The 8,072-nt window shown below is 44.4% G+C and overlaps 1 pseudogene; it reads right to left on the bottom strand.

Annotated features, from left to right (window-relative positions):
- Window positions 1–1,403: 1,403 nt before the first annotated feature.
- Window positions 1,404–2,867, bottom strand: LOC121851951 (annotated as a pseudogene).
- Between the last annotated feature and the right edge of the window lie 5,205 nt (window positions 2,868–8,072).

Below are 8,072 nucleotides of genomic sequence, written 5' to 3'. Positions count from 1 at the left end.
TCCTGCAGCCAGTCATTCGAAGTCGCCACGTTCTTGGGTGTTGTTGCCGGCATTTGAGTGGGGGTCACTCGCTCACCATTATCATTACAGTTTATTTGTGTTGGGACCACGTCGATTGCACCCCTCGGTGGTCCCTTCTCTAGGGAGGCCTTGGTGTTTAACCTTGGTGCTTGTTTAGCGCGGACGATCTGGCAAAAGTCTCTCGCGCGATGCCCCCATTGGTCGCATATATAGCACGCTCGGGGAAGGGTCGTGGCTCCATAAGAGCCCCCTTGCTCGCTCCTCCTTCCCCTCCCAGTGCGCATTTGTTCATGCTCTGCCTCTAATTAAGACACACGCCCGGTTATCCCCCCTACTGTGGAGCGTAGTCCTCCCACCTCGGACTGGACTGTCTCCACTGTAGACTAGAGCTTGGTCATATTTCCGTGTAACTCGGGTCACCTCCCCGCGTACTTGGGTCACCTGCTCGCTTACTTGGGTTACATGGCCGGCTATATCCCCTATGCCAGTCTGTATCCCTGCTACCCATCCCGGGGTTGTTTCACGGGGTCCCGGAGGCTCCCTCGCCCCCTCCCCCTCACCGTCCTAGCGAGCTCCTCCTCCTCCCCTGGAAGGAGGCTTGCGATGGCGCGCTCCCGTCCCAGCCATCAAAACTGCGCGCTTATGAGCAAATCTTTCCCACCTGCGTGCGCTCCACAAGGGTGTTAAGTGGAGGATACGGGCAATTCGCATCTGACTGCCACCACGCGGTGCTCATCAGATGCTGCTGCACTTTCTCGGTGTCTAGGTCATCAATGATCCCAGCAGTGTATCCCGGGCATGCGCTTTGCATAAGTCTCCCCGCGCAATCGCACCACACACAAATCGCAGACACCATGCCAAGGTTCTACCCACACACACAGAAATCACAATGCACCAATACTCTGTACTAAAGTTTATTAATGGCGCAAATACACTCTACCTGGAGGGGGAATATTTTGCGAGAAGAGGTTAACCTAACTATGCCTACTAATTCATATTCTTATTTTTTTTTCCGGTAAAGTCACGTAGGTAAAACATTAAAATTAATAAAAGTAAAATAAAATAAAAATCACGACGTTTCGGAGGCAACACAAGCTTCCGTCTTCAGGTGGAACCGTCACAGCCACGACAGCTGTATCAAGTAAATGAGAGATTACAAGAGCTACCACTCCGTATATATAATGGTTGGAGAGGGGAAGGGCCAAGTAAGGCACACTTTGTATTAATATGGTAAGGTGAGGCTTAAGACTAAGAATAGACTGCATAACAAAAGGCTGAGCCTTTGTTATGGAGAGGTATGGTTTGTGACTAAGCCTGGCCTACATAACAATAGTGTGAAAAAAGAAAACAACTATACATGGTAAAACAAGCCTGGCTGTCTATCAATAACCTGTAATAGTTGTCTGTCAAATAAGATGGACCAAATAAGTGTAGTTAAATCTTTTTTGCATGGTTAATCACATCTTTCCAATGATTACTCAGTTTGTAACCATCATCACGGTTGAAATTGTCTGTGTTTGTATATTTGTATGGCTTCGTGTACAAACCTTTGATGGTAGCCAGGAGGTTTGCAGAGCACCTTGGTCTCGGAAAAGACAATTTCATGAGAGCCCACAGAGTTGTAGCAATGATCGGCAACGGCTGAAGAATCAGTTCTGCCGTGTTTCAGATCTGACTTGTGCTCGTGGACACGATCAGAAACATGACGTTCCGTTTCTCCAATGTAGCAATCACCACAACCGCAACTCAATTTATAGACTCCAGGATACTGTAAGTCAGGAACGACATCCTTCACAGATGGAATCAGATCACGGATTTTATGCACTGTACTGAATCGGACTTGGATCTTATGTTTGTTTAGAATTTTGGAGATCTTTTTGGTCACCCCTGCTATGTATGGTAACGTGATAGTTTTGGTCGGAGTTTCATGTGGCTGTTTCTGTGTGGTGGGAGAAACAGCTTGGCGGATAGTGCGGTCAGAGTATCCGTTCATCCTGAGGGCCCGATGTACATGTCTTAATTCACTGGCCAGGTGGTGTTGGTCAGAAATGCCATGGGCTCTGTGGTATAGCGTTTTGATGAGAGAATTCTTTTGAGATGGGTGGTGGTGGGAATCCGGTTTCAAGTAGGAATCTGTGTGGGTGGCTTTCCTGTAGACAGAATGTCCCAAGGATCCGTCAGGCCTCCTCTCAAACAGAATATCCAAGAATGGTAGTTTACCATTTTTCTCCACTTCCATGGTGAATCTGATGGATGGGTGTCTAGAATTTACGTGGTCCAAGAAGTGGTTCAATGCTGGGAGGCCATGTGGCCAGATGACGAAAGTGTCATCCACATACCTCTTCCACAGGGAAGGACGCAGGGTGGATGTCTGGATGGCGTCTTGATTCAAACTTTTCCATGAACATGTTGGCTATAACTGGTGACAAGGGGGAGCCCATAGGGGTACCCTCATTCTGTTTGTAGAAGGTGCCATTCCAGGTAAAATAGGTGTTGGTGAGGCAATGCCTCACCAGCGCAGGTACATCAGAATTCAATCCATGTTGGACTAAGTCCTCAATTATTGTTATGGTGTCTGGTACTGGGACTTTTGTAAACAGAGATACTACATCAAAACTGACGAGGATGTCATCAGGAGATAGTACCATGTCCTTAACCATAGAGACTAATTGGTTTGAGTTGAGTACTGCCGAAGAGGTCTTGCCTGTGAAGGGAAGCAGAGTATCTGATAGAAACCGGGCAAGTTTGTACGTAGGAGAGTTTATCGTCGACACGATGGGTCATAGCGGGGTGCCTTCTTTATGGATCTTGGGAAGACCATAGAGTCTGGGAGGTCTAGCCGCCATCGGCGGCTAGACCTCCCAGACTCTATGGTCTCTATGGAAGAGGTATGTGGATGACACTTTCGTCATCTGGCCACATGGCCTCCCAGCATTGAACCACTTCTTGGACCACATCAATTCTAGACACCCATCCATCAGAGACACCATGGAAGTGGAGAAAGATGGTAAACTACCATTCTTGGATATTCTGTTTGAGAGGAGGCCTGACGGATCCTTGGACATTCTGTCTACAGGAAAGCCACCCACACAGATTCCTACTTGAAACCGGATTCCCACCACCACCCATCTCAAAAGAATTATCTCATCAAAACGCTATACCACAGAGCCCATGGCATTTCTGACCAAGACCACCTGGCCGGAGAATTAAGACATGTACATCGGGCCCTCAGGATGAACGGATACTCTGACCGCACTATCCGCCAAGCTGTTTCTCCCACCACACAGAAACAGCCACATGAAACTCCGACCAAAACTATCACGTTACCATACATAGCAGGCGTAACCAAAAAGATCTCCAAAATTCTAAACAAACATAAGATCCAAGTCCGATTCAGTACAGTGCATAAAATCCATGATCTGATTCCATTTGTGAAGGATGTCTTTCCTGACTTACAGTGTCCTGGAGTCTACAAATTGAGTTGCAGTTGTGGTGATTGCTACATTGGAGAAACGAAACGTCATGTTTCTGATAGTGTCCGCGAGCACAAGTGAGATCTGAAACACGGCAGAACTGATTCTTCGGCCGTTGCCAATCATTGCTACAACTCTGTGGGCTCTCATGAAATTGTCTTTTCCGAGACCAAGGTGCTCTGCAAACCTCCTGGCTACCATCAAAGGTTTGTAGACGAAGCCATACAAATATACAAACACAGACATAATTTCAACCGTGATGATGGTTACAAACTGAGTAATCATTGGAAAGATATGATTAACCATGCAAAAAAAATATTTAACTACACTTATTTGGTCCATCTTATTTGACAGACAACTATTACAGGTTATTGATAGACAGCCAGGCTTGTTTTACCATGTTTAGTTTTTTCTTTTTTCACACTATTGTTACGTAGACCAGGCTTAGTCACAAACCGTACCTCTCCATAACAAATGCTCAGCCTTTTGTTATGCAGTCTATTCTTAGTCTTAAGCCTCACCTTACCATATTAATAAAAAGTGTGCCTTACTTGCCCCTTCCCTCTCCAACCATTATATATACGTAGTGGTAGCTCTTGTAATCTCTCATTTACTTGATACAGCTGTCGTGGCTGTGACGGTTCCACCTGAAGACGGAAGCTTTGTTGCCTCCGAAACGTCGTGATTTTTATTTTATTTTACTTTTATTAATTTTAATGTTTTACCTACGTGACTTTACCGAAAAAACCTAAGAATATGAATCCTTGCAGTCACGAAAGCTTCAAATCTAGAATTTATGCCTACGAACCCAGTCACTCAAACGTCCTACCACGTACCTCGTAGCTGTACTCAAGTGTCGCACAGACGCTGTGAGAGTCAGAGGGAGAAGGACGAGCGAAAACCTCACCTATCACTGCCTGAAAGCAGTACTCGCTGGCATCACATGGATGCTGCGAGCGGCTCGAGGAGCAGGACGGCAGGCAGTGGGTCTTGATGGCCCCGAGGTTGAAGACAACTGACCTAAAATCGTTCTGGGCTACTCTTTTTAGTCTCTAAACTTCAAAGGCCCAGGGTGACGTCTTACCGCGCAGCCAATCATGCGCTTACCCGCGCTGTTGTCCCTCTCCACCGTCTCTACCGTGGCCTAATCCCTTCACTTCAAAAGCCCAGGGTGGCATTGTACTGCGCGGCCAATCGTGCGCTTACCTGCGGTTGCCGCCGCCCCCCTTCTCTGTGACCGGTGGGCGGCGGTGGCCACCCATTGTCCCTTTGTCTTGCGCCCTTCTCGCTCAGGGTTCCGTCCTCCGTTCTCCCCCCCCCCCCCCCCGAGTTGTACCTCATTGCGGTTGGCCCAGGGAACCTTTTCTTTCTGCGCCCATACAATTTGAAACCAATTTTAGGGGCATAGCAATGTAACCTGCCCTGCGAGGGTCGGCCAACCTCCTGGAACCAGGAAACGGTGGGACTTTCCCTCTAGGGGCCCTTTGGATTAAATCCCGATGTGCCAGGCAATCCTTTGCCAGGACACTATGTGGGTGTGCTGCGTGCAGGTGTGTGTTTAATGCAGGGGCTGGGAGGGAAACGCGGCGCTTGTGGAGTTGCTTCGTGGTCGTGGCACCACAAGATCATGATGATGCTATACGTGTGCAAATAATCCAGCACTAGTGCACCGTAGAGCCTAGTTTGGCTACCCTTCTCAAACGTGTTTTGTAGGTGACATCGATGATAATGATATATTTTGGATGTTACGTGTAACCGGCAAATAGGGTGAACCTGCGGCTGTGCCTCACAGCAAATTAAAACATGTGTTTGAGAACAGATTTCTGCAGAAAATGGAATTAAACACATTAAACACATTTCATGTATTGCAGGTGGATGTCTACTGCTCTCTTTCCTGAAATAGCCCATTATTACACGGGGCTTTTTAACATTTGAAGAATGCTGAAAAAATAACATTTAACATATGTATCATACACAATGGCAACATACGTAGACTGGTATAGAAATTTCTGTTAGCATGTGTCTGCTGTGTTTTTTTAGGCAAACTGATGCAGGTTAGAGATGTGTTCACATTCGTCATTTTCTCTCAAGAAAAAAGAAGGGAAGTAGTACATCTATATCGGGAATAATGCCTATTTGAGAATGTAATCATTTAATTCTTAATTCTTCCCACCCTGCTTTTATTCCCACAGTTGTTTGCATTCATCACAGACATTTTACATCATTATCCTTTAAAAAGCAACATTGTTTTTTTTATCTATCTAGACAAATAATTACATTGGATAAATAATTACAATGCAATTATTCATGGCACTTTCAATCCAGCAGTCGATAAACTGCTGGATGAATCTTCTCCACGCTGTGTGGTTATACTTCTGTGCTTTGGCTAGAGGGGTTTGGTGTCGTGGTGTGAGTTGGGAGGTGTGGCAGGACTGGTTCAGATTTATGTATGTTAAACTTCTTTCGCACTATACGTAGCTAACCGTGCTAATCGGAGGTGCGGGGAATGACAACAAACTAAACACAAAACGCAATTCTAAAGCAATTAGTTTTCAATATATTGAAAAAGTGCAGCACTCCAGTGGTTTCCTAATATTGGAAGGAAGAGCATTCTTGACGACCGCACAAACGCATCTTAAAGTGCACGATGCATTGACCGTCTATCTCTGATGTCAGGCTTGAATTTGGATAAATTATGGGAGTCATGATTTTGAGAATTAAATATCCGTAGAGTATCTCCCACTGACATGGCTGTTGTCTGATGGATAAAATCATTAACTTGTATACTATATTGCTTCATTATTTGTGTTAAATGCCAACTTGTATTTGTCTTGACATTTTTGATCAATTTTGATGGCTTAGCAAATATGCATTGCGAATAGTACTCATGGTTATGAGGTTGTCAGATACAAGAGCATCATTAAAATGTATTAACGTTGACATGTAATAATGCAGCATTGATTTTCATTAATCAACAAATCTCCAGCAATTAATGAAAGCACAAGCAATAAAATTGCTTATTTTACAGATTTGCTCTCATGGAATACAATTCAGAGAATGAACGGTAATAAAAGTGCTCATAAATAAGGTTAATTATCAAAGCAGAATGTGTCCTTAATTGGTGACATGAACATGTCAAAATTGTAAGTTAATATTGTGGACAAGGGTTATCACAATATTAGTTTTTGTAGCACTTCTCTTGGTCACAGTCACATGGGCGATTGATCGTGAAAGTGTTGGAGAATTTGCAGATAACAGGGACAATGACGCAGAAGGCGAAAGAGCAAATGGGTACAGGTGGCATTGGGACAGGGCATGGATGAGTGTTTTTATCCATGGCAGTTAGAGGGTGCTGACTTTGGTCACGTGACCCGGAAGTTCCGGGTTAAAGGTCCTTAAAGCCACGAGGTCCAAGGGGACCATTGTACATGAAAATGTCTAATGGATAGCCATTAGAAATGAAAATGAAGGCAAATGTAGCGGCTCAGCCTAGACAGGTGCATCTGCTGGTGGAAATACTTTAATAACCATTGTCTGTAAGTGTTGTTTGTTTTGTTATAATGCTGAGAATGCTGTAATAAGGTTGTGAATGTCGTAAAGGTGTGAAAGTCTTTATATAATACTGTGAATTTTGTTACGATAAATCTGAGACATTTAACAGTAAAGCCTGCCACCCATATTGTTGATGTCAGTTGTGGCTAGATGAGTCAAGCCAGATCTGTGCCCATGTTAACTTTAATGTGCTCTTCAGAGCAAGAATAATGAAACATCTCATCCATGGTCATTGTTATATGTTGTACATTTAGACTGCACTATGGTGATTACTTGAAGTGACCCAATGTAACAGAATGGCTTGTCTTGTTGAATAGCTATTCAGTTTCGATTTAAAGCTTTCGTGACTGTAGGGATTCATAGTCTTGGTTCTTTCGGTAAAGTCCCTTCTACGTGACTTTACCGAAAGAACCAATAATATAGCTATTCAGTGTTAATATACGGTAGGTCCGTGGTCCATCCAGGACCTTTTATTGAGTTTGATGCTATTTAACCAGAATATTATGCTGCATTCATTCATTTTAATAATATTGCAAATGTTAATGTTCTGATTATCCACCAGCTTTACTTCGTTCAATGAATCGCATTGGGATTTTGACGTTCATCGTGGCTCTGTTATGAAGGCGAAGTTCATCTCGGATAGTGGTGCAACGCATAGCGAGACCGAGCCTGCTGTTCAGTTACCAGAGCACTGAGGGTGTGCATGGCTCGTCTCATCTTTTGAATATAATCCTAAATTCATGTATAATTTAAGTCACCCTTTACACCTGCGATCTTTGTATTATGGCTAGATGTTAACTACCTCGTCTGATATACAGGAGGTTGTGGGTTCGATCTCGACCCTGACGCTTGTATATTTGGAGTTGGCATGTCCCTGTGGTCTCGTGGATTTTTCTCTTGGTCCTCCTCTGGGTTTTCCCTCCACATTTAAAACATATGCACTTAAGTATTTGGCTGCTATACATTTCCATTTGATAAGCGACTTCGTTGAGCTATCATTTGTGGCCACGTTGCTTCTGAAAAAGA

This window comes from Callorhinchus milii, unplaced genomic scaffold (genome assembly GCF_018977255.1).
Source record: "Callorhinchus milii isolate IMCB2004 unplaced genomic scaffold, IMCB_Cmil_1.0 Scaffold239, whole genome shotgun sequence".
NCBI lineage: Eukaryota > Metazoa > Chordata > Chondrichthyes > Chimaeriformes > Callorhinchidae > Callorhinchus > Callorhinchus milii.
Note: the sequence above shows the minus strand (reverse complement) of the source record. Positions and strands in the feature narration are given on the sequence as shown.